General features: G+C 49.7%; 1 pseudogene; it reads right to left on the minus strand.

Moving 5' to 3' along the window:
• Positions 1–2773: 2773 nt before the first annotated feature.
• LOC143855741 (heat shock 70 kDa protein 1 pseudogene) lies at positions 2774–5275 on the minus strand (annotated as a pseudogene).
• Positions 5276–9943: the final 4668 nt, after the last annotated feature.

A 9943-nucleotide genomic window follows, 5' to 3' on the forward strand; every position in this document is an offset into this window, starting at 1 on the left:
AGTTCGCATCACGTGAAGTCTGAAGGCCCTTCAATTTCTGCCAGTAAAAGCAGCAACACCTTCTAATTGGCAAGTGGCAACTACCCATGTAGTAGTGTTTGTTAGATTGTCCATATCCTAATATCCATGGACTCCTCTTTCAGGTACTCTATTTTTTATTTCTTTTATATCAACCATTTCTTGTTTATTCTTAGGGTTTTTTTTTTTTTTTTTTAAGCTCTGTTTTTGTTGCATATTTATGATTTCTTTTCTGTGTTCAATTCATTTTGTGTCTGCTGTAATTTTGGGAATGGAAAGTTCTTTTTCCCAACCTTGTATCTCCTCCTTTTTGAACTGTGCAAGCTTGTCGAAGGTTCTTTTTCCCAACCTTGTATCTCCTCCTTTTTGAACTGTGCAAGCTTGTCATGTTGTTTTCTTTAGTATGAGTAACATTTACTCGCATTCTCTTAGCCAATTCATATACTAATCTAATTTATGTTTTCTCTGACTGAATCTAGACTTAATCCACTTCACTAAACTTCTAATTCTTAGGTGTATTACCACAAAACAGTTGTTAATCTCAGCCCTTCTCATTTCTTTGTGTGGGTGCTTAGTGAGGTTGTGCTTTTCATTGCAAACTGTCCATGATCCGGGATAACGGATACAGGATACAGGGGGGTATCCAAGATGGCAGATACTTGGTAGAAACTGTAGCATTTCATATCCGTATTCAATCGAGTAATGTGAGTACAGGTATTTCTTAGTTTTGACCTAGTAGAAGTATCCAACATTGTAGATTGCAACTGTATTGTAGGTTGCAAGTGACTTTTATATACCCTGGATAAGCGGATTTTAGAATCTTGGGTTTCCTCAAAATCCTGGATGGGCGACCGGAGGAAATCCAAGATCCTGGATAGCGAAACAGATAGTCTCCTCCTCTTGTTTCCTATCAGTGATTTTGAGGAAATCCAAGATTCTAAAATCTGTGTATCCAAACGGCACCTTAGTGGATCTGGCACTCATCTCAGCTCTGCCATACTTAACTTTTGTTTTCTTTATGGATCAGTAAACAGGGAAATGTATGTTGTTGAGACCAGAACAGGCTATAGTAGAAAATCAAGGACTTGTCATATTGCAATATGCAATCCCAAAATTTCCAACTTTGTTTAATCCAAAGAACATGATAACCCATGTATTATGTTCAAACGGATGAGTTGTACTAGTATGAAATGATCATTTTCTTTAATAGAAAAATAAAAGATACAAGAAGATGACATGAAACCTTGCCTCTAACCCATCAAAATGCAAGGAAAAAAATATAAATAAATACCATCTCTTAGAAGAAAAACCAGCACTATTTATTATGAAAATAAGGAATACAAAGTTGGTCACATCTAGCAGCTCATTTAGAATATAAGGTCATTTTGTTCAGTAAAAATACAGCTTACGAAGGAAAATATCTCATAAAAATAAAAGAAGACCTCGAGGACTTTCCGAATCTTCATGGTTCTTTATTGAAATCTGGGCTTTTTTTTTAACTTCTTGGTTTGGCTAACACAGATAAAAATGACTCTTCAAAAGTAAATGATTACCTCCTTTTCTTTCTTCCTTGTCTTCTTTGATCTTTATTGCGCATATTCGTCTATTAAAGTACCTTGAAAACACTCAACACTAAAGATGCAAATTTAGGGCGGGTTAAGTGGCTCAACATCAGGAAACAAAAAACAGGAAACTAGTGTCTCGAAGTGATGAGAAGTGGCTAAAACTCAGGCCAAAAACTCTATTCAAAATCCGATCGATTTTTTCCTAATTTTTAGCCACTTCTCACCTTCATCTCAATTGGCCCTCTTAAATCTCTCCTCCCACCCACACTACCCCTCTTTCTAGACACTAATTTATCATGAAAAACAAATTCCTGGCCACCAGACATGGCCTTAATGATTATCTTCATCTTCTGGTTGCTATGTATCTTTCCTTCTATTTTCTTCTAAGAGAAGGAAAAATGAAATGTAAGAAAAAAAAGCAACAGAGAAAGAGGAAGTGATCTTTGAGTAATGCCAAATTTTATAGCTTTTGAAGCGGCGAAAAAAGGGATAGAATAGCAATTTTGTCCTAAAATAAAAAATAGAAAACAATGGAAGTCGACATTTTCTGCCCTATTGTACATTTGTACTGACAAAGCTGATGCGGGACATTTTTTTTAGGAAAAATAAAGAGACACCCCCCCCCACTCCCTCTCTCTTCTGGCATTTTCAATGATAACCCTGACTTCTCTAAGTCATCAACAGCACCTCCTTAGTTTTCAATGATGCTTGTTAGGTGACGGGGTGGACGGTAACGAAGAAATTATCAGGGGTGCCTTTGATGAATTTTGAACTATAGGATGAAAAGTTAGGTTAGACATGGTTTCTGACTTCATGTTAACATCGTCATCCAGGATAACACGCACAAAGAGGAATGATAGAATGAAGGGCGCCCTTGCAAAAACCAGAAGCAAGGGCGCCTCCATTGGACCACAAAAGCAATATACATTAGAAATTGTGCATGCTCGTGACTAGAAACCAAGAAATCAGCTCCTTGACATCCTGTTTACAAACGACTACTACAGCCAGACATAATCTGCACAAAAGTATCATAACAGAGCCATATATGGTTTTGCAAACATCAAATATCCCTCTGCAATTTGCTTCCACAATTCCAATGGAACAGCAGAAAAATTAAAGGTTCCAAAATTACTTCAAACAAACTTCCTTTTTTTCAAAATAAAAGTCATTAAAGGCACACAAACTAAACCTTAGTCGACTTCCTCAATCTTGGGTCCAGCCCCTTCACCACTACCCATAGAGGGAACCTCATCATCGTCCATTCCACCACCCATATCACCACCAGCACCCTGATACATTTTGGCTATTATTGGGTTACAAATGCTCTCCAATTCTTTCATCTTGTCGTCAAACTCGTCCGCCTCTAGCTCTGCCAGCTGGTTGCTATCCAGCCATTGAATCGCCTGTTCAATAGAATCCTCAATCTTCTTCTTGTCCGCCGCAGCCAGCTTAGACCCAATCTTCTCATCCTTAATCATGTTCCTCATGTTGTACGCATAATTCTCCAGTGCATTCTTTGCCTCCACCTTCCTCTTGTGCTCCTCATCTTCCGATTTGTACTTCTCCGCCTCCTGCACCATCTTCTCTATCTCGTCCTTGCTCAATCTCCCCTTATCGTTGGTAATGGTTGTTAGGTCTAAAATTGGTAACAGGTTATGGTAGGGCTGGATGGTCCGAGCTAACAAGTCACGACTGAAGGGCTGGTTGAGTCCTGCGCTGCACAAGGGTACAGATAAGAAAGAAAAGGGTCAGAGGACCAACCCGGAGTGATACTCCGGACGGGCGCTTCGACACTCAAGTCAGTATGAGCAGGAGTGCAGAGCAATGTCAGAGCAAAAGCTTAGAGTTTTGATTCTCTGTTTTTCAGGACCCTCACCTTAGTACAAGTGAAGGCTATTTGAAGGTGGTTTCCACTGCGGGCGTCCTCGGCTGGAACTGACCTTCAAGCCACTAGGATGAGCCGGAGTGCACCACTACTGCTCGTCCTAAGTCTGCGAGAACCGAGCTGGGAGCTTGGTACGCAAACACTTAGAAAATATTTGAAGGTGGTTTCCACTGCGGGCGTCCTCGGCTGGAACTGATCTCCAAGCCACTAGGATGAGCCGGAGTGGTCCAGCGCTGTATGTTGGTGTTTATATAAGTGACTCAAAGAGGGACACTTGTTCGGGAAACTTATTTTATTCATTCCGGAACTTGGATAATTACAGCAGTTCTTTACAAGTCTAGGAAGGCAAACAAAATTACTGATAGTAGATCCGAAGATTCCTAGAATTTCAGGCGTGCGGTAGCATCTGTTCGTCAAGGGACTCTAGCCGATAGCTTCCTGGGCGGATGACTTCTTTGACTCGGTACGGCCCTTCCCAGGTCGGAGAGAGCTTGCCTACTCTTCTTGGCTGGGAAACGGAGGCCTTCCTCAGGACTAGGTGGCCGGCACGGAATTCTCTTGGTCGGATCTTGACGTCATGATATCTGGACACTTTCTGCTTATAGGCCGCAGCCCTGATCTGAGATTCCTCACGGACTTCTTCAAGCAAGTCAAGGTTGGCAGGGAGTCCGTCCCCGTTGAGCTGCTCATTGAAATGGACGATCCTTGGGGAGGGGACGCCGATGTCAACCGGGATCACTGCTTCTGTTCCGAAGGAGAGATTGAAGGGTGACTCGCCTGTAGCCGTGCGCGGAGTAGTCCGATACGCCCAGAGCACATGATACAGTTCGTCTGCCCAACGCCCGGCCTTGCCATCCAGTCTCTTCTTTATCCCCTGCAAGAGGGTCCTGTTCGTCACCTCTGTTTGCCCATTCGTCTGAGGATGTGCCACAGATGTGAACCTCTGCTCTATCTGCAGGTCTGAACAAAACTTTCGGAAGTTCCTTGAGTCGAACTGCTTGCCATTGTCCGTTATGAGGACCCGGGGGATTCCGAACCTGCACACTACTGATTTCCAGAAGAAGTTCTGTACATTCTGCTCTGTGATCTTGGCCAGAGGCTCTGCTTCTACCCATTTGGTGAAATAATCAATGGTGACAACGACGAACTCACGGCCTCCCGAGGCCGGCGGGAAGGGGCCCAGAATATCCATTCCCCATACTGCGAAAGGAAGAGGACTGATGATCGGGGCCATCGGAACGGGGGGCTGGTGGACGGCCGGAGAGAACTTCTGGCACTTCTCACACTTTTTCACAAGGCTCAGAGCGTCCTTCCTCAATGTAGGCCAGTACAGACCTCTCAGGAGGACTTTAATGGCGAGGGCCTTGCCCCCGAGGTGCTCTCCGCAGATTCCTTCATGGGTTTCCTGCAGGGCTAACAAGGCATCACTGGGGCGGAGACACTTTAGATACGGGATGGTATACGACCTCTTGTACAGAGTCTCGCCATCCAGTGAAAACCTTGCTGCCCGCTGCATGACCTTACGGGCCTCCTTTCTCTCTCCCGGGAGCTCTCCGCTGTGCAGATACCTGATTATCTCATCCATCCAGCACGGCTCATCGTCAATCTGCATCACTACGGCGGACTGGCCATCGATACTGGACCTCTTCAGAAACTCCATGCGAATTTCTCTGAGGGCGGTGTAACCTGATGCTGCAAGCTTTGATAGCACATCAGCCTTTACATTCTCTGTTCGGGGGACTCTGACGACCTCGAAGCTCTTGAACTTGTCAGCCAGACTGCGAACCCTTCCCAAGTACTTGATCATCCGCTCTTCACGGGCTTCATATACCCCCTGGATCTGACAGACGACCAGCGGTGAATCGCAGTACGCCTTCAACCTCTGAGCACGGGTCTGCACAGCGAGATTCATCCCGGCTATGAGGGCTTCGTATTCTGCTTCATTGTTGGACGCACGGAAACCAAACCTCAGGGCATAATTCAGGACGAAGTCCTCTGGTCCAGTGAGAACTAGTCCTGCACCACACCCTGTCTTGTTCGATGACCCGTCCACATACACTTCCCAGAGCGGCTCTCCCAAATCTGGATGCGCGATGACGGACTCAGTCCCGGGGGGCGGTGCTGCTCTGGAAACGATTCGCGGCTCCGGTACAGCCAGCTCTGCTTCTGGAGAAGGAACTGCTACCAGCCCGGGGTCTGGGTCCGGAACTGTGCACTCAGCTATGAAGTCTGCGAGAATCTGAGCTTTGATCGCCGGCCTGGGCAGATACTTGATATCAAACTCGCTGAGCTCCACGGCCCACTTGACAAGTCGGCCTGAAGTGTCTGGCCGGTGGAGGATCTGTCTGAGGGGCTGCCCTGTCAAGACCCTGATCGTGTGCGCCTGGAAGTACGGCCTTAGCTTCCTGGCCGCCATAATGAGGGCGTACACGAGCTTCTCTACTCGCTGATATCTGGTCTCTGCATCGTGGAGGACCTTGCTGACATAGTAGATCGGCTTTTGCTGGTTAGACTCTTCTCTGATCAGTACTGCTGCAACTGCCAAGGGTCCCGCTGAGAGATACAGAATCAGCTCTTCTCCTGGCTCCGGCATGGACAACAAAGGGGGAGAGGATAAGTACTGCTTCAGCTCCTCGAACGCTGCTTGGCATTCCGGAGTCCAGGGCGCGGTTTTTATACCTTTGACCGCGCTGAAGAACGGGAGGCATCTTTCGGCGGATTTAGAAATAAACCGCCCCAGGGCTGCCACCAGCCCGGTCAGCCGCTGCACTTCTCTGATAGTATTGGGAGGAGTCAGCTCCATTACTGCCTTGATCTTCTCTGGATTCGCCTCTATTCCTCTCTGGCTTACCATGAAGCCCAGGAATTTGCCTGCCCCGACGCCAAACGTACATTTAGTCGGATTAAGCTTCATGTTGTGTTCCCTCAAGACTTGGAAGGCCTCTTTGAGGTCGGAGACGTGGTTGGAAGCACTTCTGCTCTTCACTAGCATATCATCAACGTAGACCTCCATGTTCCGACCGATCTGATTTGTGAACAGCTTGTTGACGAGCCGCTGGTAAGTGGCTCCTGCATTCTTCAGTCCGAAAGGCATCACCCGATAGCAATAAGTCCCCTGGTCGGTAACGAACGATGTCTTCGGGATGTCTGACTCGTACATTCTGATCTGATTGTATCCTGAGAAAGCATCCATGAAACTGAGCAGCTCGTGACCTGCAGTAGCGTCAATGAGCTGATCTATTTTTGGGAGTGGGTAGCTGTCCTTTGGGCAGGCCTTATTCAGGTCTGTGAAGTCTATACAGGTCCTCCACTTCCCATTGGACTTTTTTACCATCACCACATTCGCGAGCCAGTCCGGGTACTGGATCTCGCGGACGAAATCGGCCTTCAAAAGCCTCTCCACCTCTTCTCTGATGGCTCTCCGCCTCTCAGGTGCAAAGTGTCTCCGCTTCTGCTTCACGGGCTTGCAGGTCTGATCGACACCGAGCTCATGGGTGCTAATCGACGGGTCGATGCCGGGCATGTCTGAAGGAGTCCAGGCAAAGACATCTGCATTGGCTCTGAGGAACTGAGCGAGATCCTGCTGCGCGACCTCTGGCAGGGCAGAGCCGATCTGGACAACCCTCTGTTCGTCATCGTTGTTCAATTGAATAGAGATGAGGTCCTCTGCGGGCTCGTTGACTGTGATCTGCGCTTCGTCTCTCAGGTCGTACAGCTCGATTGGCAAAGACTCAGACGCATTCTTCCCTCTCAGCGCCGCCGCATAGCACCGTCTTGATTGGGGCTGATCCCCTCTGACTTCGCCTACGCCTCCTGGCGTAATGAACTTCATCTTCTGATGATAAGCGGAGGGAATAGCTCGGAGGAGGTTCTGGCCAGGGCGTCCTAGAATGGCATTATAGGCTGACTTGGCCTTCACCACCAGGAAGGTCACCATGGCGAAGGACTGGCAGGGCGGCTCCCCGATAAGAACTGGAAGCTCAATCTGCCCTTCAACCTTGACAACTTCTCCTGAGAACCCGAACAGATCAGAGTTGGCCGGCTTCAGACGATCAGTTCCGATCAGCATCTGCTCGAAGGCGTGGTAGTAGAGGATGTCGGCGGAGCTCCCATTGTCGACCAGGATCTTCTTCATTTCCCAGTTCGCCACTAGCATGGTGACGACCAGGGCATCATCATGCGGGAGGATCAGGCCGTCAAGATCTGCTTCTGAAAAGGATATCTCGTTTTCCGTCTTGGCCTTCTTACTGCAGGCATGGACGGAGTTGACCTGCCGGGCATAAGTCCTGCGGGCCGATGAAGAGGTCCCTCCCGCGGTCGGCCCTCCTGAAATGGTACCAATAACACCATGAGGTTTAGGTTGAGGTTGAGGTACCTGAGGAGGGAGAATGGCCGGGGCAGGAGCTTGGATGCGGTCGCCCAGAGGTTGGGCGTCTCGGGGGCTTCTATCTCTGGGCCTCGGGTTGTCCTGACGCTCCCTTCTGTTGTCATTATTTTTTAAGTACCTTCCGAGGTACCCTCTGCTTATCAGCTGCTCGATCTCCTCCTTGAGATGAATGCATGCATTGGTGTCATGGCCGTGACTCTTATGGAACCGGCAATACCTGGACATATCTTGCGTGGCCGCCTCCGATGTCTGCTTCTTCGGCCATCGGATGAAGTCTTCCTTCCGAATGGCTGCCAAGATTTGGGCCCTGGATGCGGTGAGCGGGGTGTAGCGCTCCCTCGGCGGGGGGCTCCTCTCCTTTCGGGGCCGGGGGGAGCTCCTTTCCTTCCGGGGCGGGCTGCTCTCCTTCCTCTGAGGCCTATCGTCCCTACGTTGCTTGGCAGGGTTCTTCTCCTCGGGTCTTCTCTTGCTGACGGAATCCAGGGCGGCGAGAGTTTCCTCGACGGATATGTACTCTTCCGCCCCGGTCATCAGATCTGCCAGGGACTGCGGATTGCGCCGGGCAACTGCTCTTCTGAAGTCAGTGGACCGGGCTCCGGCCAGAAGAGCATTCGTTGCCGCGGAGGGATCCAGGTTGAGTACCTGCAGGGCCTCCCTGTTGAACCGGCCAACGAACGCTTTTAAGGCCTCACCGTCTTCCTGTCTCAGGGCCATCAGTGAAGCTGTTGTCTTTCGAGGTCTTCTACTACTCATGAAATGTCGGGCCAGGTCATCCCCGAAGTCGTCGAAATTGTCCACAGACTTGGGCTTCAGCCGCGAGTACCAGTCTCTCGCGGCTCCAGTTAATGTGGTGGGGAGTGCCCTGCAAAGGAACCCGTCCGACGCCCCGTGGAGAAGCATCGTGGTTCTGAAAGTCTGCAGATGATCCATGGGGTCGGTGGTCCCATCGTATTGCGGGATCTGCGGCATCTTGAAGCCCATGGGGACTGCCGCACCGAGTACTCTGTCTGTGAAAGGAGGATTGCTACTGAAGATCCTCGAAGCAGGGCGGCCATGATCTCTGGCCAGCTCTTCGATTCTATTGTCGATCTTCTGGATCCTCAGTAACATTGGATCATCCCTCTGCTCGGCCTGACGGGCAGGTCTGCTCCTTATGGCTGATGGGCTCATTGCAGATCCGGACTGGCTGAGCGGACTCCTTCACCGGTGCCGCGATCCCTCTCCGTGCATGGGGTCTCTCTTGCTGCCACGCTTCTGCACGGAGGGAGATCGTGACCGGTGATGCTGACGAGGCTCGGGGCGCACGTTCCTGTCCCGCGAGCGGTGGTCTCTTCTTGTGGAGTGACGAGTTTGGTCCCGGGGTGGAGACGCGCGTTCTCTGCGGGAGCTCTCTCCCCTCTGAACGGGTCGAGAAACCTCGACTGGGTGTTGCTGGAGTGCGGGGGCCGCGTTCCTGAACTGCGCAACTACAGCAGTCATTTCTTGAAAAAGGGCTCGCATCTCCCTCGGGGTCGGGGTAGGGTCTGAGCGGTCCGAGTGAGGCGAAGTCCGCTCCACGGCCGCCCTGACCTCTACCTGCGAGGCCAGTCGCTCACTTCGTCCTTCGCGGGGGGCCGTAGCCCGGGTAGCCCGAGAAGTCGGAGGTGCTCGCTTGCCGGTCTGTCCTATCATTGTTTCTTGAGTAAGATGTCGAACAGCTTTTTGTTGCGGCAGTCCCACGGATGGCGCCAAATCTGTTAGGTCTAAAATCGGTAACAGGTTATGGTAGGGCTGGATGGTCCGAGCTAACAAGTCACGACTGAAGGGCTGGTTGAGTCCTGCGCTGCACAAGGGTACAGATAAGAAAGAAAAGGGTCAGAGGACCAACCCGGAGTGATACTCCGGACGGGCGCTTCGACACTCAAGTCAGTATGAGCAGGAGTGCAGAGCAATGTCAGAGCAAAAGCTTAGAGTTTTGATTCTCAGTTTTTCAGGACCCTCACCTTAGTACAAGTGAAGGCTATTTATAGTGATTCTGAGCCACCTGTCTAGGACAGGTGGTAGTTCTGAGCCACCTGTCCAAGACAGGTGGTGGGCTCTGTATGGACC

The sequence above is a fragment of the Tasmannia lanceolata genome, unplaced genomic scaffold, assembly GCF_043159265.1.
Source record: "Tasmannia lanceolata isolate RefF3 unplaced genomic scaffold, GAP_Taslan_0.1 ptg000023l, whole genome shotgun sequence".
NCBI lineage: Eukaryota > Viridiplantae > Streptophyta > Magnoliopsida > Canellales > Winteraceae > Tasmannia > Tasmannia lanceolata.